The following is a 25,246-nucleotide window of genomic DNA, read 5'->3' as shown; positions in this document are numbered from 1 at the left end:
GTAGTGTGTCTTTCCCTGGTTTCTGGCTAGTAATTCAGTCCCTTTCAGGGGAACTACATCGCCCTGATCCTCGTTCCAGACAAGGTATGTAGGCAGGTGGTCGTGCGAGACCACTCCGGGCAACCTTTTTCTTTTTTGCGTGTGTTTACTTGTTATCTGATCGTGTGTTTTGGTTCGGATGCCGACGTAAGCCCAGTGATTGGCTGTCGGGCTCCACGTTTGCCGTTTTGTGCGTGTTTTGGTTCGGATGCCGACGTAAGCCCAGTGATTGGCTGTCGGGCTCCACGTTTGCCGTTTTGTGCGTGTTTTGGTTCGGATGCTAACGTAATTCCATCCAGTGGTTGTCGGGCTCCATGTTTGCCACCCTTGCTTGTTTGTATGTTTTGTGTTGTTTGGCGTGCGTAAGCCGAACTACAGTGGCTCTGATTCTCGTTCCAGACAAGATATGTAGGCATAGGATGCGACGTCCTATCGAGCTCCCTTCTGTTAACCCCACCTGCGTTCCCTGTGTGTGTGTGTGATGTTTAGCAACCTTTTCTTTATTTTAGAACGTGGATCCCGTCGAGTACGACGGACGTGAGGGGTGCTAATACCTTCCCCTCGCGTAACCGACTCCCTTACCCTTTCTCTTTGGTCGCAAGACCATTTCCTTTCCAGGTTTCTCTGAGCGTTTCCTTTCCCTATCTTGGGATAAATAACGCGCAGTGGCGGCTCTGTGTTTTGTTTTTAGCTCGCCGGTTGATTTTCGCAGGATGCGACAGCTGGCGACTCTGCTGGGGACATCGATGTAGACCTATGCTGGTCCATCGTCCCTAAGCGAGTCCCTCCTAGTGTTCTAGGATTAGTTTAGGTTGCTTGTGATGTTTGATTTATTGCATTTATTATTCTAACCAGTGTGTATCTATATTTGCATTAATGTCTGCATGCATCATACTATCATGTTGTTGCCGTCCTCTATGCAGGTGGTTCCTCTGTTTGGGGTGGGTGTTCTGAGTGGGGCTAAAACCCAGGCCCGAGTATACACCTAGGATTAGCGTGGTCTCGCGTCGCTCACATGTCGGTTGGGCATGATGTTGCGATGTGACATACCACAAGCCGGACGAGGTTCATCTGAGAAGTGCTCTTCCAGTGGGGTTTTCCACTTTGGTCGGGTTATCTCTTTTGAGCCGTTGACTCTGGTGACCGATCATTTCCCGGATCTTTGGTTTAGACGATCTTAAGGGAGCTACAATGGCACACCCGAAAGGGCAAACCCATTGAGTATCTCCGCCCGATTGTCGAGACTATTATCCGCCTTAGGATGACCTGTTTAGAATTTACCTGTGAGGGGAGGGTGATTCTTTCAGATGCATGTTCAGTTGGTGACTCAGATGGTGACTATTTGTTCCGTGGGTCCTATTTATAAGTCGGATTTATGGTCATTTATTGCCAAGACGCCGGAGTGTTGTCCGTGATTTATCAGTGGGGATCCGTTTATTTCAGGATTCCCCGGGCCGATTCAGAGATTGTGTGATGGGTCTGCTCAGAGACTGATGATGATGATGATGATGATGATGTATCTGTCTTCCATTTATTTCGGAACCCGTGGATCAGATGTGTGATTGTGTATTCCTCAGATGGTTATGATCAGTTCAGAGACCAGTTTCAGTGCAGAGGATCAGATGGCTTGGAGGATGGCAACGCATTGCATTCATTCATCAGCATCATTACATCTTGCATTAATTGCATCTAACACATGTTTACCCATATGCAGGGACCCTTTTGATCGAGATCCTGGTTGAGAGATTTTCTGCCCAGATATGAGAAGACCCGGCTTGAAGGATGATGTTGCATACAGTTTCTTCGACCCAGATATCAGCATGCTGAAGGATATGATAGCATTGATTGCTCCCGACCATGTGGGGTTGTTTCGTGAGACGTATGGGGGGATTCTGAAGATGGTTTTCAGACTCACTGACAGAGACAGGAGTGCCATTCATACTCTTCTTCAGTTTTATGATCCCGAGCTGAGGTGTTTTGTCTTCCCAGAGGCCATAACTGGTCCATCGTCCCTGATCAAGGTGATGTATTACTCATGGATCAAGATGAGCCTGTGACCTACCAAGAGGCCATAACTGGTCCCGAGTCTGAGAAGTGGCTAGAAGCCATGAAATCTGAAATGCATTCCATGTACACAAACCAAGTTTGGACCTTGGTAGAGCCTCCTATAGGAGTTAACCCTATAGGATGCAAGTGGGTCTTCAAAAAGAAGACTGACATGGATGGTAAGGTACATACCTATAAGGCAAGACTGGTCACAAAAGGATATAAACAAATTCATGGGGTTGACTATGATGAAACCTTTTCACCAGTTGCAATGCTTAAATCTGTTCGGATTTTACTTGCTATCGCTGCATATCATGATTATGAAATATGGAAGATGGATGTCAAAACTGCTTTCATTAATGGGAATCTTCTTGAGGATGTGTACATGACACAGCCTGAAGGATTTGACATACCAGAAGAAGCCCAAAAGATATGTAAGTTACAAAGATCAATCTATGAATTGAAGCAAGCTTTCAGAAGTTGGAATCTTCATTTTGATGAAATGGTAAAACAATATGGATTCATCAAGAACGAAGATGAGCCTTGTGTCTACAAGAAGGTTAGTGGAGCATGATTGTTTTCCTGGTATTATATGTAGATGACATATTACTCATTGGAAACGATGTCCCTACCCTGCAATAAGTAAAGTCTTGGTTGGGGAAATGCTTTTCTATGAAGGACCTAGGTGAAGCAGCCTATATATTAGGAATCAGAATCTATAGAGATAGATCACAAAAACTGCTTGGCCTAAGTCAGAGTACGTACATAGACAAAGTGCTGAGACGCTTTAATATGCATGATTCCAAGAAAGGATTCATACCTATGAAATATGGCCTGTGTCTATCAAAAACACAATCCCCTTCAACTAAGGAAGAAAGGGATCACATGAATAAGATTCCATATGCATCTGCAATAGGATCTATCATGTATGCCATGTTATGTACTCGACCAGATGTCTCGTATGCTTTAAGTGCAACGAGTAGGTACCAATTTGATCCTGGTGATGCCCATTGGGTAGATGTCAAGAATATCCTTAAGTATTTGAGAAGGACTAAGGACTCATTCTTGATATATGGAGGTTAGAAAGAGTTGGCTGTAATTGGATACACCGATGCTAGCTTCCAGACAGATAAGGATGACTTTAGATCGCAATCTAGTTATATGTTTTGCTTAAACGGTGGCGCTGTGAGCTGGAAAAGTTCAAAGCAAGATACAGTTGCTGATTCTACAACCGAGGCCGAGTATATTGTTGCCTCAAGTGCAGCAAAGGAAGATGTTTGGATCAAAAACTTCATTAGTGAACTTGACATAGTTCCTAGCATTGTGGATCCCATTGGTCTCTATTGTGATAACAATGGTGCTATCGCACAAGCTAAGGAGCCTAGATCTCACCAACGATCCAAACACATACTTAGGCATTATCACCTCATTCGAGAGATAATAGATATAGGAGATGTAAAAATATGCAGAGTACCTACACTTGACAATATTGTTGACCCACTGACAAAGCCTCTTGCGCAGCAGAAGCATGATGGCCATACTAGATCTATGGTCATTAGGGGTATGCCTGATTGGCTCTAGTGCTAGTGGGAGATTGTTGGTGTAAGCCCTAGAGGCCAAAACTTTTGGTACTTGTATCGAATTATTTATTAATAATAAAAGGCTTTTTCTTTATTATGTTTGTTTAATAAAGTCCCTAGAATAGCTAGTCCGTTTAATGCATCAAGTATGACTTAATCATGAGATCACATTAAACATAAGGACACTATTATTAAAGTATCCGTAGTCAAGCTTTATTGTTAAGTGGGATAACATTAAAGCATGAAGACTATTATGTTTATAGACTGATGATCACATCTCATGGATCATGGATAAAGAGTTATCAAGTCTTAAACATATGTATGAATATTAAGAGTAATATTTATACTGGATTGACCCGCTATGAGAATACTATATAGAATGTTATGCAAAGTGTCATAAGTTATTCTCATGGTAATAATGGTGTATACCACCCTTCGACCTGAAACCACTATGGACCCTAGATGTAGAGTCGAGTGCCTTATTGCTGACCAAATGTTGTCCGTAATTGAATGACCATAAAGACAGTTGATGTGTACTCCACGAAGCATGCTAAGGGACATGAGTGACCTAGATGGAATTTGCCCATCCTGCGTAACAGGATAAATGTCTATGGGCCCAATATTGAACTGGACAAGGATGACACGGTCTATGCCTTGTGTTCAATATAGACATAAGGGCAAAAGGGTAATTATACACATAATTATTATCACAGAAGGATTTGTCAGATCACATGACATTTTCGTGTCTTGGGTATCAGTGATGTGTTGCTAGATACCGCTCACTGTTTATTATGTTAAATACGTGATTTAATATAATTGCCAATGCCGCGAAAACCTATAGGGTCACACACAAAGGACGAATTGATGAGAGATAGAGTAATTAAGGACTACCGTAATGTACGGTGCCCTTAAGTGAATTATAGAACATCATAAGGTACGATGTACTTAAGTAGAATGCGAAATATGGTAAGGTACCACGCGCTTAAGTGATTTTGGCATATTATAAGATATGGGCCATATACACTTGAGTGGGCTTTTTAGCTTGCAGCCCACACAAGTGGTTCTATAAATAGACCCCTTGTGTAGAAGCATTGTAACACTTGCAATTTTGTTTCTCTCTCTCCGTCTCACTCAAAGCCTTCATTCGTAACAGCTAGCACTGAGATTGAAGGAATCCGTTCGTGTGGACTGAGTAGAGGCGTTGTCATCGTTCAACGTTCGTGATCGCCACAAGAGGTAACGATTCTATCACTGATCATGCCCATTCGTAAGGATCATTAAAGGAGAAATTTTAAATTCCGCTGCGTTTTGGATCGCCCTTCTCCTTTAGTGTGTGTAGGAATATCATGAGCAGGGCATTGGTCGCTCCGGTCATACTCATCATCGGTTCCTTGTGCATCGTCCATAGGGACATTAGGTGGAAAAGGACCGGTAAAAGGTGAAGAGTGACAATGCTCTATGATATTTATGACTTCTTCTTCCGGGACGCAACGTCGAAAAATGTTATATGTCCCTCTTTTTGTTGATAATTGAGGTCAGGCGGTATGATATCAGCGGCTAGATATTTCACAAAATCAGTGTACCATGGTACTCTGCTAATCTCTGAAACTGTTCCAAGGTTGTCTTTATCAGGTTCAAGGGGAACGGTATCTAACTTAGCTATCAATCTGTCATAGGTGAAATCATCATTTATAGGTAAATAGTCTGGCTTCAAATGCTCTAGTTTGGAAAGATGGTCAGCAACTACATTTTTTGTTCCTTTTTTGTCTTTGATATCTAAGTCGAACTCTTGTAGAAAAAGGATCCATCTGAGTAACCTAGGTTTCGCATCCTTTTTGCTTAGAAGGTAACGGATAGCTGCATGGTCTTTATAGACTATAATCTTAGATCCGACAAGATAAGACCTAAATTTATCAATTGCAAAAACTACAACTAGATGTTCCTTCTCTGTTGTTGTATAGTTTAGTTGAGCGGCATCTAGGGTTCTACTAGCGTAATATATTACATGTAGTTTCTTCTCTTTTATTTGTCCTAAAACAGCTCCTATAGAGAAATCGCTAGCATCACACATTATTTCAAAGGGTTGAGTCTAATCCGGAGTTTGTAAAGTGGGTGCTGAAATTAGTGCTTATTTTAAATGATTAAAGGCTTCGATACATTTTTCATTGAAAATGAATTCAACGTCTTTCATTAGAAGGCAGATCAGGGGTTTTGTTATTTTAGAGAAATCTTTGATGAAGCGTCGGTAGAAACCGGCGTGTCCAAGAAAACTACGGACTTCTCTAACTTTCTTATGAGGGTTAAGGTTTTCTATCACTTCTATCTTTGCTTTATCGACCTCAATGCCTCTTTCAGATATTATATGTCCTAACACTATGCCTTCTTTAACCATAAAGTGGCACTTCTCCCGGTTTAACACAAGGTTAACTTCTACGCATCTCTCTAGGATTTTCTCAAGATTAATGAGGCAATTCTCAAAGTCGAACCCACATACCGAGAAATCATCCATAAATACTTCCATAATTCCGTCGAGGTAATCTGCGAAGATTGACATCATACAACGTTGGAAAGTAGCTGACGAATTACAGAGTCCAAACGGCATTCGTCTGTAAGTAAACGTTCCGTAAGGACAGGTGAAGGTTGTTTTCTCTTGATCCTCAGGGTGTATGGGTATTTGGAAAAATCCAGAATATCCATCCAGATAACAAAAGTAAGAGTGTCTGGTAAGACGCTCAAGCATTTGATCTATGAATGGAAGGGGGAAATGGTCGTTCCTAGTTGTCGTAACCTAAAATGCGAAACGAAACAACCGGCGAAAAAAAAGAAATAGAAGAGTCGCCACTGTTCGTTATTTATCCCAAAGGAGGGAAAGGAAACGATCGAAGAAAACCTAAAGAAAAAGGATACATGAAGCAATCGACTTACAAGAGAAATGGCGACGCATGAAGCAATCGACTTACAAAAGGATGGATGAATATGTGCTGGTTCTGTTAAGTTTTGAAAATGATTACTCGACGTTGGATCGAGCTTTTGATCTTGTTTTGAAATAGTTATCGGATGTTCGTTTTAATTCTTGTATTATCAGATGAATAAAGAATGGAATAAATAAATATTATACACTTCATGGGAGAGGGGTATATTTGTTATGAATGGGGATTGTTCGTGGCAATCAAACAATAAGAATATATATGCCTCATACATCATACCAGTAGGCAACGGTCATTAATTAGATCAGATAAATAAACAAGTATATAATCAAGTCCGAGACTCAAAGAATGAGATAAAAGAGCATTAAACAAAGCATGAGAAGTATGAACATGTTAAACAATCAAGCATAGTATGCATGAATGAAAGAAACAAGTATAACAAATATCAGATGAATCGGACAGATGAAACTATGCACACAAAGGATCAATGAATAATTTAATCAGGAAATGATGCAAGGATCAAATAAAATCAAGATGAAAGGCCTCTAATACATGGCATATGAGATGAACAAGGGAGGATCAAAAGATCTCTTCAATTTCCCTAAGCAATCCCTAAGTCAAACATCAATCATAGAAAAGTCAACTGAAAAGTCAAGTCAAATTAAAAAATATGAAATAAATAGCAAATTAATCAATAAAATTATGAAAAATTAAACTAAATAAGGTGGGGTCAGGACATCATCATCCCCTCAAAAGATTTTAAAAATAATGAAAATTGGTTCATGAATTAATTAAAATGAAACAGAAGTCAAATTAAAAGTCAACCAACCAAAACAATTATCAAATAAATAGAAAATGGTGAAATAAAAATCCAAGAAAAGGTCAGGTTAACCATGGGACAGTGGTCAACCTTCATCCCAAAAATCAGAACCTAAAAATAATTTTAAGTCATGAAAATAAAAATCAATAAAAAGTGTATGCTAATATGAACCATTTAGAATTAATAATTAAAATAAAATATTAACATTAAATAAATTCAAAAATAAAAAATAAATAAAATTAAATAAGACAATAAGGAATATGGAAAATATTTTTTTGGAATTTTATGGACAAAGAAAGTATTTTAAAATAATAAAAATCAAAACAGAAATTAAAGTTGAAATAAAAAGGAGAATGAAAATGGAAGGGGGTGTATAAGTATTTAAAGTTGGACTGGGAAATAAAGGGGTGCTCATGGGCCTGGCGAAGCGTGGGGTGTGAAAAGCTGGTGGTAAAGGCCCATGATCCACAACAACTTAAATCCAACGTGTGACAAAAATTAAATAACATTTTATTAATAAAATAACATGTGACTTGTTATCAATCGGGCAAGGTACTTAAGTTACAAAAGGACAAAAAACCAACCAGCGGCCAGGATTAAATCATGAGTGATGGATCTAAAGGCTCATAGAGTGACACGCCATCGTCTTCCTCACAAGCCAAACCCTAACCCCATATTCATGCAAAACACGCGAAAAAAACAGTGTATCTTTTCCAACTTCAACTCAAAAGTGCAACCAACGTAGTGCACCAAATGGCATGACATAAAAACCAAAGTTCAAGTATGCAATGTGAGGTTCATCATGGTATCTTATTTCAGTAAAAATAATGGCTTGAACATAAAGAAAAATGGATAATAAGGTGACACCATGGCCACGGATATGACTATAAAATCAACAGCAACAACTCAAAATCAATGACAATGCCTCATGTTGAGGGCTTCAGAAACAAGCATGGCATAATGGAAAACAACATAAAGCAAGCATGGTAATGGCATGGTAAACATGATGAGCATGGTAAGCATAGATGATGAGCATGAAATACTGATACATGGCCATGGAAGAGAATGATAGAATTACCTAGTGGATGTAAGGTCCACTGCCTCTTGGTATTGGAGAAGGTGGAAGAAGAAAGGTGTTGCTCTCTTGGTGCTGCAACTTCAAAAACTTGTGAAATGGAAGAGGAATGAAAACAGACTTGTGAACTTGCCTTTGCTTTTGCTCGAAAAATCACTATGCCCTCTTCAGATTAGGGTTTCAATGCTTAAATATGATGGACCAAAGTGTCCTTAATGGGCTGAAAATTGTTCTGTTTTGGTTTATGAGCAAATGTGCATTTTGGTTGCAAATGGTGAGGTGTAAAAGCAAGTTCCTAATTTTGGCAAAGGTTAAGTGAGTGGAAGAAATATGCATGGCCAAATGAGGAAATAGGACATGGGCTGGTCGGTATTGGTCTGGCTGCAGCATAACTTGGTTTGGCTTGTGCAACATAAAAACAATCCAAGATGATGACTTTGTGACTATGTATCTTGATGAGCACATGACCAAATGGTAAGACAATGCAAACAGTAGAAAGAGTTCATGGAGCTTAACATCTTTCATGTTGGGCACAAATGGAAATGATGAATGGAAGAATGTGAAAAGTGGCCCCAAAGTCATGTCATCACAACTGCAAAACTGATTGGGCCAGTTTGGCCTAAATGCTGCCTAGAAAATCAAGTCATGATGCCCACTTTAGGTGAATGTATCTCTCAAACCATGGATCCAAATGAGATGATTCCAAAAGGATGTGAAAGAGGACATGGAAAGGGACAATTGTTGTGAAGAAAGTATTTTGAAATGATGCCTTGAAGTGCAAGTAAACTGGCCAAGAAGTCTTGTCAAACTTTGAAGATTTTGGACTTAGAAAATTTTCTAAGTGTCCTAAAAATATGTCTCACTTTGACTAAGCATAACTTTCTCAATATTGATCCAAATGGAGCAAAATTTATATCTATAGAAATCTTGGAACAAGGGGAACAACTTTCATGTTGGAGAAATTTTAAAAAGGAGCTTGCATCTTGATGGAAAATGGGCTTAAAGTGAGTGCATCAATCATGAAAACTTGCCCTAAATGGAAAGTCAACCATTTCCAAATTAAGTAAGTTTTCCAATTCCTGATTAAATGATGAATCCATGATCCAACATTGATCAAATTTCACATGTAGGCTCCCTTAGGCATGGATTTTGAGATTCCACTCTCAAAATGTCAGGAGTTGACTTTTCTGGCCCCATAGTTGACTTTTCCCAAACTGTCTGATTCTCGATTCCATTGATCAATTGAAGCACTTCTAGCTCAAATAAAGAGCTGATTTTTTTGTATGTAGACCCTTGCGGACATATGGAGGGCCATGGAAAAGAGTTTCACCCAAAGAATCAGAAATAAACTGATTTTATACCAAACCCTAGTTTAGGGCAAAATTGATCAGGAACTGATTGCACTGATTGTCAATGGATCTTTCTAAGATAATTGTGAATCTTCCTAGGCCAAGATGCCTCTCTAATTATGACATGGATGAGTCCCTCTACTTCCAAACAAACATTGCCTGTTGCAGGTAGCCATGAAACCCTAATTTCTGATTAAATCCAGATGCACACTCTAGGAGCTCTGAATCCTCCACTGATGAACTGAGGACCATAATAGGATACCTGGATACCCTTGAGACCTTTGAGGCTTATATATTTAGAAAATGAAGTCCAATTCTCAATCTTGCTTTGTGTGGGCCCCTTCTGTTAAGGAGTGATCAATCAAAACCTGATTCCCAAGTCACTAATGCAATATGCAATGAGTATGACCTAGTATGATGCTAATGAGGTGTGAAACATAATCCCGTGCTTCCAAGAAAAATGAAGGGTAAATTTTGGGGTATTACAGCTGCCCCTATTCAATCAACTGGAGATCCGAACGGAAGATAGCAACGGTTTTCGCACTTTCGAGGTATCAAGTGATTGAATACAATAAAAGCCTGAAAATTTACATTGAAATGAAAAAAAATGAAGTAATAATGCTTGTCAGAATCGGCAAAGAGGTGGTCTTGAAAAAAAAAGAAATTCGTCTGGTACGGTGAGAGTCGGTCTGAACACCAAAAAAGAATGTTAGCCTGAATACCAAAATAAATGGTAACACAGAAATAACCATGACCTGAATGCCGCTCATCAGTCTGAATACTGGAAATGACTTCGATCTGAGCGTCGGAAATTGGCCTGAGCGCCAATTCGTTCTAAATACCGGAAAAACTGGCCTAAATGCCACAAGTTGCGACCTGAGCGTCGGAAACTTCTTCGACCTGAATGTCGGAAAATTGGCCTGAATGCCACTTCGGTCTGAATACCGGAAAACTGGCCTGAATGCCACAAGTTGCGTCGACCTGAAAGTCGGAAACTTCTTCAATCTGAACATCGGAAAACTGGCTTGAATGCCACTTCAGTCTGAATACCGGAAAACTGGCATGAATGCCACTTCGGTCTGAATACCGGAAAACTGGCCTGAATGCCACTTCGGTCTGAATACTGGAAACCTTGCATGCCTGTCAGCATCGGCAGCAATAGGGAAAATGATAATTGAGGTGGCGCGTGGGCCAACGACCCCTGCTGGGAATAATTAAGGATAAATCATGAACAACCTCAGTCTGAGCACTGGAAACAAACTTCTGGTTTATCACTTGGGATACCGAGAATATTTTATGCTTCACATGCGTATGTTTGAATTTTTCAATGGCATAATGCTCCATGAAAATGAAAATGCTACGCGATTTGGGAGGATGTAATGCAATATGATTCTACATGCAGGGATGCGAAATGCTAGGTTAGAGAGGACGCCAAGCCGAGGCAAGGAATTCTGCTGGGGAAATGATCACAATCTTCTTGATCAAGGAAATATTGTTGGAGATACACAACACTATGAACTCTGTGAGGAAATGACCAGCCATGCGGCGTTTTGGCAATAACAAAATACCGAGACTCTGACTGGGAAGAGAATGGCATTGAAAGCTTGCTGCTGAGGAGAGCGACGACGGTTCTGGCAACCATAATCTGTGAGAGAGACGACTCAGCAGGGGAAGCAAACACCGATACGATACCGAGATTCTGCTTCAAGAAGAGATCACGAATCTTGCGTCGAGATCATCGATCTGGCATCGAACTCTGAGGAGCAGTTGCTTCTGTTGGGAAGATACAGTCTGGCACTGTCAACTCCGCTGGGGATATACAGTCTGACACTGTCGACTCTACTGGGGAGTGTATAGTCTGAAACAACCGCTTGGGGAAGTACAGTGGTGAGAACCTGCCGGGGATTGAAGAATTCAACGCCTGAACCCACTTTGCCAGGATAAGATACCAAGTGCCAACTGTTAAAGAAAAACATCTGCGATCATCTGCTTGGAACCTCAAGGAAATGCCCCGAGTGTACCTGTTCTAAATAGACGATCCAAAGCACTTAAAAATTTACAGCAATTTTAAATGTTTATTAAGCACGTACCTGTAAAGCTCTTATATTTCATGATGCAATGTTTATCAAAAATTCGGAAGTCATTTTTGCAAACAAAATAGTAAAATGAAAATGAACTCAGAGATATAATGAATAACATGATTTTATTGATTGAATGGCCTCTGAATAGGCATTTACATCAGGAAGCAATCCCTGGAAAGAGGTAATTGCACAAAAGATAAAAACAAAAATTAATCTAATGGCAATGTGAAATGGATTTCTATCGGGTTCCAATTCTGCCATGACTCGTTCGTCTTCAAGATCCTCCAAATGAACAGCTTTCTGAAAAAGGGTGATTGGACTGTTTCCTATCCTTCGAAAGTTTCCAGTTGTCGACACGACATGAGATTCAGAACCACTCAGAACGCAGTCATTCGCTTAATCCCTAACTTTTTCCTGGATCGCCCTTTCGGGTTTTCAATCCACCGGGATACCCATTTTTGCCTAAGTTGCCTTTTCAGGTTTTCAACTTACCGGGTGTACAATCTTTTCATTTTTAATCCCTAACTTTTGCCCAAACCTTTTCATTTTCTTGGTTCGTCGGGATGCCCATTTTTTGCCTGGACTATTCTTTTTATTGTCCAGCGGCTCTATTTTATGCGAAGTATTTTTTAATTGCGTCCGAGTTCACACGGGAAGTGAAGTCTTCACCATCCATAGTTGCAAGCATTAAGGCTCCACCATCAAAAATCTCGGTGACAATATATGGTCCACCATAATTAGGAGTCCACTTGCCCCTGTGATCTGTCTGAGGAGGAAGGATCCTTTTCAACACCAAATCTCCAACTTGGAAGCATCGAGGATGCACTTTCTGATCAAAGGCTCTCTTCATCCGACTCTGATACAACTGCCCATGACAAATGGCTGCCATTCGTTTCTCTTCGATAAGACTCAACTCATTGAACCTTGTCCGAATCCATTCAGCTTCGTCTAACTTGACATCCAGTTAGAGAAGGAATCTCCACTTCAACAGGTAGGACTGCTTCCATACCATACACAAGGGAGTAAGGGGTTTCCCCGATCGATGTACGCACTGAAGTACGGTACCCATGCAAGGCGAAGGGTAGCATCTCATGCCAATCTCTGTACGTAAAGACCATCTTCTGCACAATCTTCTTTATGTTCTTATTTGCTGCCTCAATAGCACCGTTCATCTTAGGACGATAAGGGGAAGAATTATGATACTGAATGTTGAAGTTCTTGCACAACTCCTTCATCATTTTGTTATTGAGATTGGAACCATTATCAGTAATGATTCTTTCGGGAACCCCATAATGACAAATGATTTCTTTCTTAATGAAACGGGAAACCACATGTCTGGTGACCTTTGCAAATGGCGCTGCTTCGACCCACTTGGTGAAATAGTCGATGGCAACAAGGAGGAAGCGATGCCCATTGGAAGCAGTCGGCCCAATCTTTCCAATCATATCAATTCCCCACATAGTAAACGGCCACGGCGAAGACATCACATTTAGAGGATTTGGTGGCACATGCACCTTATCAGCATAAATCTAGCATTTATGACACTTCCGAGCATATTTGAAACAATCAGATTCCATGGTCATCCAGTAATAACCCGCTCTTAACAATTTCTTAGCCATTGCATGTCCATCGGCATGAGTATCGAAGGAGCCTTCTGTTAGATACCCAAAAGTGCTTATTTGAGCTATCAAATATGGGTATCTTTCACTCCATTTCCTTGCTAAAATGTCGAAACCACCTTTGTTTCAGATGAAATGCAATGCAATGATAATCTATCTTGGTACCTTTGATTTGTGTGTTATTGTGCAGGAAGTAGGCATGAAATAATAGAAAATGAAGACACGAGAAATGTGGCAAAGGGATCAAATGAAACAAGCATTCATCAGCTGCCTCGCTAGGCGAGGGCTGTGGCGAAGGACTCGCTAGGCGAGCGTGCAGCGAGCGTGAAGCGAAATGCTCCAGTATTTAACAGAGGCAAACATCACCACACTCGCTAGGCGAGCTTCCAGCGAGGAGTGTGGCGAACACGTCCAAACTTGGTGAAAAGCGCAGCCAGCACTCACTCGCTAGGCGAGCCATTAGCGAGCTCCCAGCGAGCATTCCAGTAGCAAAACCTCTCAACCTCGCTGGAGCGAAGGTTGAAGCGTGCCCTTCGCTAGGCGAACACGACAGTCTGAGATAGGCTGTTTCTCTGGGCGCAGGTGCCTCAGGTGCCTCAATTAGGGGCTCGCTAGGCGATCCATTCTGCTCGCCTAGCGAGCATGACAGCCCAGTAGCTGCTCTATAAGTAGCAAGTGCCACTTTTTGGAGCCATACCTTGTTTTTCCATACTTTTGTACTTTTTCCAGATATTTTTACAGCATTGTTCCAAGAATCTTTTGTGACCTAGATTTCATTTCTCTTCAGATGATCGTTTGATCCGAGGTACGTGTTATATTAATGGCTTTCCTCTTGTAGCTATTATTGACATAGGTGCGACTCATTCCTTTATATCTTTGGATTGTGCTGTGAAACTTAAATTAGAGATATCTGAGATGCATGGGAGTATGGTGATTGATACTCCTGCGAAGGGTTCAGTGACTACTACTTCAGTTTGTTTGAATTGTCCTTTGAGTATTTTTGGTAGAGACTTTGGGATGGACCTCGTGTGTCTTCCACTAGTGCAGATTGATGTTATCCTGGGTATGAACTGGTTGGTGTTTAACCGAGTTTATATCAACTGTTTTGATAAGACTGTGATCTTTCCTGAGATTGAGGAAGGAAAGAGTTTGTTTCTATCAGCAAGGCAGGTGAATGAGGCAGTAGCAGATGGGGCAGAGTTGTTTATGTTGTTAGCGACTTTGGAGGCTAAAGATAAACTGGTGATTTGCGATCTAGCCGTGGTGTGTGATTTTCCTGATGTGTTTCTTGAAGAAGTGAATGAATTACCGCCAGAGCGTGAAGTTGAGTTCTCGATTGATTTGGTACCTAGTACTAGGCCGATATCGATGGCTCCGTACCGTATGTCTGCTGTTGAGTTAACTGAATTGAAGAGTCAGCTGGAAGATCTGTTGGATAAGAAATTTATTCGTCCGAGTGTGTCACCGTGGGGTGCACCAGTGCTATTGGTTAAGAAGAAAGAAGGTACTATGAGGTTGTGTGTGGACTACAGGCAACTGAATAAAGTGACGATCAAGAATCGGTATCCTTTGTCGAGGATTGATGATTTGATGGATCAGTTGGTTGGTGCGAGTGTGTTCAGCAAAATAGATTTGAGATCGGGGTATCATCAGATACGTGTGAAAACTGAGGATATTCAGAAGACTGCTTTCAGAACAAGGTATGGACATTATGAGTATTCTGTAATGCCTTTTGGTGTGACTAATGCGCCTGGGGTATTTATGGAGTATATGAATAGGATTTTCCATCCGTACCTAGACAAGTTTGTTGTGGTGTTTATTGACGATATTTTGGTGTATTCGAAATCTGAAGAAGAGCATGCTGGACATTTGAGAGTGGTTTTAGGAGTTTTACGAGAAAAGAAGTTATTTGCTAAACTGTCTAAGTGTGAATTTTGGTTAGAAGAGGTTAGTTTTCTTGGTCAGGTGGTTTCAAGAGGTGGTGTTGCTGTTGATCCTTCTAAGATAGAAGCGGTATCTAAGTGGGAAGCTCCGAAGTCAGTTTCTGAGATAAGGAGTTTTCTTGGACTTGCAGGTTATTATAGGAAATTCATTGAGGGATTTTCTAAGTTGGCGTTACCGATAACGATGTTGACTAGAAAGGGGCAAGCGTTTGTTTGGGACTCAAAATGTGAAGAAGGTTTCCAAGAGTTAAAGAGAAGGTTAACTACTGCTCCTATTCTGATATTACCAAGTCCATCGGAACCATTTGAGGTTTACTGTGATGCTTCATTGTTGGGTTTGGGTGGTGTTTTGATGCAGAATAAGCAGGTTGTAGCTTATGCTTCGAGACAACTGAAGGTTCATGAGAGGAACTATCCGACACACAATTTAGAGTTGGCAGCTGTGGTATTTGTTCTGAAGTTATGGAGGCATTACTTGTACGGGTCAAGATTTGAGGTTTTCAGTGACCATAAAAGTTTAAAGTATTTGTTTGATCAGAAAGAGCTGAATATGAGACAGAGAAGATGGTTAGAGTTTCTGAAGGATTATGACTTTGGTTTGAATTACCATCCGGGTAAAGCAAACGTAGTGGCTGATGCATTGAGTCGGAAATCATTGCATATGTCTATGTTAATGGTTAAGGAATTGGATTTAATTGAGCAGTTTAGAGACTTGAGTTTGGTGTGTGAGAGTACTCACAATAGTGTTAAATTGGGAATGTTGAAGTTAACGAGTGGTATTCTGGATGAGATGAGAGAGGGTCAGAAATCCGATGTGCTTTTGGTTGATAAGTTGACTCTAGTGAATCAAGGTCAGGGTGGTGAATTCAGAGTTGATGAGAATGATGTTTTGAAATTTGGTAATCGGGTGTGTATTCCGGATGTTACCGAACTTAAGAAGAGTATTCTTGAGGAAGGACATCGTAGTGGCCTGAGTATTCATCCTGGGGCTACGAAGATGTATCATGATTTGAAAAAGTTATTTTGGTGGTCGGGAATGAAAAGAGAAATTGCGAGTTTTGTTTATTCTTGTTTGACTTGTCAGAAGTCAAAGATTGAGCATCAGAAGCCGTCTGGGCTAATGCAACCGTTGGCTATTCCAGAGTGGAAGTGGGATAGTATCAGTATGGATTTTGTTTCTGGTTTACCGAGGACAATTAAGAATTTTGAAGCTATTTGGGTGATTGTTGACAGATTGACAAAATCGGCTCATTTCATTCCGATCAGAATGGATTATCCGTTAGAGAGATTAGCTGAGTTGTATATTGAGAAAATTGTAAGCTTGCATGGTATTCCGTCGAATATTGTTTCGGACAGAGATCCTAGATTTACATCGAAGTTCTGGGAAGGTTTGCAGAGGGCTTTGGGAACTAAGCTGAGATTGAGTTCTGCATATCATCCGCAGACTGATGGTCAGACTGAGAGGACGATTCAGTCACTGGAGGATCTTTTGAGGGCTTGTGTTTTGGAAAAGGGAGGTGCTTGGGATTGTTATTTACCTTTGATTGAGTTTACCTACAACAATAGTTTTCATTCGAGCATTGGTATGGCACCGTTTGAAGCTTTGTATGGTAGGAGATGTCGGACACCTTTATGTTGGTATGAGTCCGGTGAGAGTGCTGTGGTTGGACGGGAGATTGTTCAACAAACTACGGAAAAGATTAAGATGATTCAGGAGAAGATGAGGATTACTCAGAGTCGTCAGAAGAGTTATCACGACAAGAGGAGGAAGTCACTTGAATTTCAAGAGGGAGATCATGTGTTTCTTAGTGTTACTCCGATAACTGGGGTTGGTCGAGCTTTGAAGTCGAAGAAGCTGACACCTCGATTTATTGGTCCTTATCAGATCTTGGAGAGGATAGGGGAGGTAGCCTATCGTGTCGCTTTACCGCCGTCACTTGCGAATTTGCATGAGGTTTTTCATGTGTCTCAGTTGAGGAGGTACATTCCTGATCCGTCGCATGTGGTCCAAGTAGATGATGTACAGGTGAGAGATAACCTGACTGTTGAAACATCACCTATGAGGATCGAGGATCGAGAGTTGAATCAGTTGCGGGGTAAAGAGATTGCTTTGGTAAAGGTAGCTCGGGGAGGACCAGCAGGTGGCAATGTGACTTGGGAACTTGAGAGTCAGATGAAGGAGTCTTATCCAGAGTTATTCGCTTGAGGTATGTTTTCGAGGACGAAAACTCTTTTAGTGGGGGAGAGTTGTAACACCCCGATAAAATATGATAATTATTTAATTTAAGTTAATAGTATATTTATTAATTTAATTAAATAATTGGAATATTATTGGATTATTATTATTGGAATAATAAAGTTGGAATATATATATAAAGAGTTCCATTTGGTAAAAAGGGGTTTTTCACGTGAAAACCAGAGAAGCGACAGAAAGTGAGAAAGGGCAAAGAGGAAGAGCAAGAGAACAAGGGTTGAAGAAGGGAAAAGCTTGAAGTTAAAGGATTTGCCGGATTAACTCAGGTAAGGGGGGTTTATCGTCGTTTAATGGGTATTATGGGTTAACATGTAATGGGTAGTAATAAGCCATTGAATTGACCCTAATTTGGATGATGAATGTTGCAAATTGTGATGATCAAATTACGTTAAAAACTGTTATTGAATCTATAGTTGGGTGAGTCGTAAAATTCTGGACGTGTAGCTTTTTACGGAATCGAAATCGGAGGTCCGGAAGTCCTCCGACGGCGGAAAATGCGGGTAATTCTGCATTCTGTTCGTGTTAGTGCAGGAACAGCTTTCTGTCTTGCGTTAACCGGTTAACCCAGGGTGTTAACCGGTTAACACTGTTATGAATTATGAGAAACTGCTGTCTGTCTTGCGTTAACCGGTTAACCCAGGGCGTTAACCGGTTAACACTGTTAAAATGTGCCAGGAAGCGTGTTCTGTTTTGCGTTAACCGGTTAACCCAGGGCGTTAACCGGTTAACACTGTTTGGAAAGTAAAAATTTGATATTCAAATATTGTGTACATAGTTGATGATTGGCCTATATTGATGTATGATATAGTAGGGATCATTTCCCGTTGTTTTGAGCAGTATAGGTATTAGTAGAGTGTGCTAATACTGTGATTTATTATTTGGCATGATATGAATATGATTCTGTGATGAATATGCTGATAATGTATGATGGTATGCATAATGCTGTGAATATATCTATTATGTATGCAATTGTGGATGGACTGGTTATGGCTTAGAGTGTGAGCATATGTCCATTGTGGATTGTTGTTGATGGTTGCAGGCTAGGTGATTTAGCGTGCATAGTATGGCCTTTATGGTGGTAGCTAATTCCCATGGTGAGGAATTAGTGAGTGAGTTATTGTGGATTGTTGTTGATGTTTGCATGCTAGGTAATTTAGCGTGTATAGCATAGCCCTTGGGGTGGTAGCTAATTCCCATGGTGAGGAATTAGTGAGTGAGTCACTAGGTCTCAAATGAGTGGGACTAGTGAGCTTGGTAGCCGTATCTGGGTTTGATCGGTGAGGTTGAACTATGTGTTCACGAATAGTCGGTACCGCATGCATGGAGTCTCATTGCATAATGTATGTATGACGTATAATATGAATGGATGTATTCCAATATTATACGTGTGCTTTGTGTTGTGTTGTGTTGAGTATGATTATGAGTTGATGTTGTCGTTGCTGAATGTGTGATATGATTAGGGTGATGAAATGTGTTAATTTACTTAGCATTACATGATATTTTATAATGCTTATTATATCGATTGAGGAACTCACCCTTACAACTATGTTTCAGGTAACGAGTAGTGATTGAGTAGAAGCTAGTGCTTGGAGTCTAGTGTAGTTCCTTAGTGGGTCATGCTCTGGTAGATGTAACATCGGGACGGGATGTTTTACTTTGTTTTCATTTGTGGTTGTTGAACAGTTTTACATGTAATGTGATTACATGGTTTGCATGTTGTTAGATTTCTATCCGCTGCGGATTGTGCAATGCCTTGTTTTGATTAATAAATGAGCATGACCAGTTACTTTGATGAATGGTGTGAAGTGTCAAGTGTGACACCCTGAAATTGCATATCTACTCTGATTTATATTTTGTTGTTTTAATTATTTATTGGGGTTTTTTTTAGAAGGGTGTTACAAGATGCCTCTCCAAAATATCCAAGAAGTCGAAGTATTTGATTGTTGGGGCATCGATTTTGTAGGACCATTTTCGCCCTCTTATGGGAACGAGTATATGCTTGTCGCAGTTGATTACGTTTCTAAGTGGGTTGAGGCGATTGCCTCACCTCGGGCGGATGCGAAAACGGTGATAAATTTTTTAAAGAAAAACATATTTTCCCGTTTCGGAACCCCCCGAGTGTTGATAAGTGACGGAGGGTCACACTTTTGTAATGCGCCGTTGGAAAGCATTTTAAAACATTACGGTGTATCACATAGGGTGACAACTCCGTATCACCCGCAGGCTAATGGGCAAGCCGAGGTCTCTAATCGAGAGATTAAGAGAATTCTCGAAAAAACTGTGTCAAATTCGAAAAAAGAGTGGTCCCAAAAATTGGATGAAGCGTTATGGGCATACCGTACCGCCTTTAAAGCTCCAATTGGCCTAACTCCCTTTCAATTGGTGTTTGGTAAAACTTGCCATTTGCCGGTTGAATTGGAGCACAAAGCCTTGTGGGCCCTGAAATTTTTAAATTTTGAAAATGATTTGGCCGGTGAAAAAAGGAAGGTGCAGCTACTTGAGTTGGAAGAGATGCGCAATGCCGCATATCACTCAAGTTGGTTGTACAAAGAAAAGGTAAAAAAATACCATGACAAGAAGCTCCGAAGCAAAGAATTTGTGTCCGGACAGTTGGTCCTATTGTTCAATTCCAGGTTGAAGTTGTTCCCCGAAAAGTTGAAATCAAAATGGTCCGGGCCATTTCGGGTCAAAGAGGTGAAGGAGTACGGGGCTATTGTCATTGAGGACATGGACAAGAAGGATAGTTGGACCGTGAATGGCCAACGTTTGAAAGGTTATCTCGGCGGTCATGTGGATCGCGAGAGCTATGCTATTCCATTGGATGCTCCTCTGTGAGCATCACACCGTCGAGCTTAGCCGACGTTAAACAAGCGCTTGTTGGGAGGCACCCCAAAATTGTAAGTATTTACTGTTTTCCTGTTCTGTTGTATTGGGTTTCTGTCGCATTACGCGAAAAACCGGCGGGAAAACAAAGAACAACAGAGCCGCCACCGTGCGTTATTTATCCCAAAAGAGGGAAAGGAAACGCTCAGAGTAAACCTGGAAAGAACATGGTCTCGCGACCAGAGAGAATGGGATCGGGAGTCGGTTATGCGAAGGGAAGGTATTAGCACCCCTACGCATCCGTCGTACTCGACGGGATCCACGCACAAAAGGAAGGAACATGGTTGCTAAAACACTGCTCAAACACACACACACACTGGCTGAAAGAGACACAAGAAAACAAACAAGACTGAAACTGACTCGGCAGGATATCGGATCCTGGGCCTACTTAGTCTATCAGGCATAGACATCAGAGTCGAAGTAGTTCGGACTGGGGAAACGACACATGCTCGCTAGGATGTCGCATCCTATGCATACGTATCTTCTTGGACGAAGAAGAATCAGAGCATTCGTAGCTCGGCTGACACGCACACAAACAAACACAGGCAAAGGCAACACATGGAGCCTGAATGCCAATCACTGGACTTATATCAGCATCCGAACCAAACAAACACACACAGGAAACCAACTGCCAATCGCTGGACTTACGTCGGACTCCAACCAGAAAAGGAGAAACAAACTCACCCAAACAAAACAAAAAGGGCGAACGTGGAGCCCGAATGCCAATCACTGGACTTACATCAGCATCCGAACCAAAACACACGCAAGGGTGGTTAAGACACAAAGGGTTGAAAAAAGAAAAAGGGCGGAAAAAGCAAAAAAGGCGCCCGGAGAGATCAGCTCATCTCCTGCCTACGTACCTCATCTGGTATGAGGATCAGGGCGACGTAGTTCCCCTACGGAGGGAAAAAGGACTAGCCTAACCAGATAACAGAGGGAGACACAACACTAGGGAGACTACGACTCGAGCCTAGATGTTGTCATGCAAAGTCGTCCCTAAGTTAAGGTTTCTAGCTAACTTGCACAGGAAGCAAGCCTATCCTAAACATGACTTGCACAGGAAGCAAGCCACACCTAACCTAACTTGCACAGGAAGCAAGGGTCTCGATTGCAACTAGGGCAAGAGAAAGGGGAGGTCTCAATCGCAACGAGGGCGAGAGAAGAGAATTAGTGTTAGTTGTTAGTCAAACTCGACAAGACATCGCATCTCGTGCCTACGTATCTCATCTGGACATGAGAATCAGAGTTGCCGTAGTTCGGCTAAACTACTCCCGTTGGTTTGTGTTTTTTAAGTGGACAACGTCACTGCGCAATCTACCTGATGCTCGACCTTTGGAGACTTACTCACCTGTAGTAGAAGGAGTGGACGTATCCTTTAGAGGGGATAATGTTTGTTTGTGTTTTAGGAAAGCTCAAGCAAGAAAGGAAGTCCTATACGAAGGAACCGTGCTACCTTAATTGACATGCAAACGAGACTACACGGAGTCTAACAAACCTAGGGGATACAATCACACCACACAAGCACATACAGCATGAAATAAACACACCAACAAGGGGCTCAAACATCAAGGCTAGGTTTTAGTTGAGGGGTCATATCAACCTCAACAAACAAACCACTGGAACTGGGTAGTGTTAGCTCTTAACCTTGCCATTGAGGGGCTAAGGTGAAGCAGATGAAAGGTGAGTGAAGATAAGACTTCACATCTCTTATCCCTGGCCTGGGAGAGCTTAAGACAAGAATGTGTGGGTTCAGAAAGTGGGAACCCTTCTACACATTTGATACTGACTCAACTGTACAGTTGTACAAGATCTTGGGTTTGTATCTGTAATGCATCAACACAGTGGTGTGAGCAAAGCAGATGACACACGGAATACCAGGGGATAGGTTGCATATCCCTTGGGTTCTGCCAATTGCCTCTTCACTTAGGAGGTCCTTGACTCTATACAAGGACAAATGTAAACAGTCACAAACATTGCCTCTTAAGGAGGACTTCAGACAGTTGCCTGGCCAAGTAACAGGCCAGGTCTTCCAGACTACATGAAGATTAGAAGTATACCTCAATGCAAATTGCTTATCAAGCAAAGCAAAGCAAAAGTTCACAAGGAAATGAGCAACTAAAAGCACCTGAAATAGTCAAACAGACATTAGTACACAACTTCAAAGTTAAAGCAAAAATGAAACAGAAGTCAACAGTCAATCATAAGCAAGCTAAGGGTGCAATGCACAAGGCTCAAGGCATGTGAGCCAAGCAACCTACAAAACAAATGGATTAGTCATGATAAACAAGCAAACACAACCAATTTGTATTGGTCTCATTGGATAATTGTTGGTTAACCTGAAAAAATGAGCTCAAATGTGAGTAACAGGACCACTAGGACAAGCCTAGGGTCAAAAGGGAATGAAAGAGTTAAAACAGCAAGTGGCAAGTATCCAAAATCATGTTCAAACAATCAAGAAACAAAACCAATTGGTTTCACATTCATATCAATCATTATCATCATTTCATGAACAAAAGAAAGTCAAGGCATGGCATTTAGAAGCTCATAGAAGTCAACAGCAAGACTTGAATCAAAAGCAATCTCAAACATTTCCAAAAATCATCAAATAAATCATGATCAATCACAACCCACAGCATGGTAAGCATGTCAAATTTCAACTCATTTGGACAAGTAGAAGGTGGTCAATGAAAATCAGAAAGGCAAGGCAATTTTAAGCATGCTCAAAGAAGTCAAAGAAACATGCATCAACTTGAAAAAATCATAAATCAGTGATAGCATATGAGAAATGAATGGGATCAAAACCATGGCAAAGCTTAAGATGTCTACTAATCACATATCAAATTTCATGTCCATCTAATAAGGTATGAGAATTTCACAGATGAAATGGGAGCATGTGTCACAAAACGTCAACATAAGACCAAACAGGGGAGAAAAATCTCAAACAATTGGAAAATGTCATAAACAAATCCACAAAATATCACATGTATACTAGACATACTCAAGCTCAGTCATGCAAAAATTCAATCCATTTTGAGGTCAAGAAGCATGGCTATGAAAATCAACAAGTTGCACATCAATGGTGTGACACAAATTGTCACACCCTGCTTCAAAAAATCATAACTCAATGACCAGAAATGAGAAATTCATAAACTTTATACCAAAATCACCATGGATTTGTCTAGTTTATGCACAAAAATTTTCAAAGCCATAGGATAAAGTGTCACTATTTCACAAAGGTTTTGGTAAAAGGTACAAAATATTCATACATGTCACAATCCCTAATGCCAATTAAAAACCAACCATCCAAAAATTCTGGAAAAAATGTGATAAAATACTAGAGGTCATGCTGAATCTAATGCAAAAAATCCCATTCAAATTGGATTAAAAACGATGGAGTTATGATTTTTACAAGATGATGTATCAAATTGAAATAAAAATGAAAAAACAACATTATCTAATGAGACATGTGCCACGCTGATGGCAAACTTGTAATAACTGGGAACTTAAGCAAAACGCAGCGCAGCATTTAGAAGTCGTGGCACACAGGGATTGGACATGGGCAATGGAATAGTGACAAAACCATGCAACACACGTAAAACAAAAATTTGGAAATGCATTTTAGGGTTTATCGTGTACAGTGTTCATCATCATCTTCTTCACAAATCGAAAAAATAAATTTGCCCAGAACATGAAATCACACATATCATTCTAATCAGCAGGCAACACACATCATGAATCCAAGCATCATTTTCACTAAATCGAACTACACAGCAAGCATCAAACAAAAACATATTCACATACCAAACTTTGAGACAACATAACTTTCCAAATATGCAACCATTTCATGTGATTTAAAGCTCATAATACTCATGGCAAGGAGACCTTTAAGAAGCATATCATGGTTTTAAGAAGCGGGAGAATCGAGTTCTTACCAAAAGTGAAGTGCAGTCGTGATGTAGTGGTGGTTTGGCTTCAAATACTCGAAACAGGTGAAGGTCCAAGCTCCAAAAGGTGAATGGTTGAAGATTTCGAGCTCAAGAATGCTTGGTTTGGTTCAAATCCAACTCTGCCATTGAAGGATGTTGATGTAGCAGTTGCAGTTCTCTTGCTCCCAGTTAAGAAATCGTGCTCAAAGTTGCTTCCAAAGTGATGGTATATGATGAGGCAAGAACCAGGGCTCGAGTGCTTTTGAGTTTTTGGAGAAAAGTTCAAATATGCACAAAGTGAGAGAATGAGAGAAATGGAAATTCTGTTTTGGTGAATGAGGCTGCTAGGGTTTTAGAATGACAGAAAATGAGTTCTTATACCTCTGTTTTAAGTGCTAAGCATGATTCATTAACTTGGTAATTGACAATTTGTAATTTTGTGTTTTTGCTAATTTTCAACCAAAATGGTAATGGGTGTATGTGCTGCACGAAAATGGGCTTTCCCCAAGTTTTAAACAACATTTCAGACCATATTTGAATGGCCAAATGGATTAGAAATGGTTAAATCAAAAGTTCACTTTTTCACCTTTCTTGAAAATTAATTCATGTAAGTGAAAAAAGGTCATTTTGATCTATGAGGTTTTGGTGCATGATGGTTACATTTTTGGAAAGAGGAGGTCAAATGTGACTTGTTGGAAAAAACC

The sequence above is a fragment of the Lathyrus oleraceus genome, chromosome 7, assembly GCF_024323335.1.
Source record: "Lathyrus oleraceus cultivar Zhongwan6 chromosome 7, CAAS_Psat_ZW6_1.0, whole genome shotgun sequence".
Taxonomy (NCBI): Eukaryota; Viridiplantae; Streptophyta; class Magnoliopsida; order Fabales; family Fabaceae; genus Lathyrus; species Lathyrus oleraceus.
Note: the sequence above shows the minus strand (reverse complement) of the source record.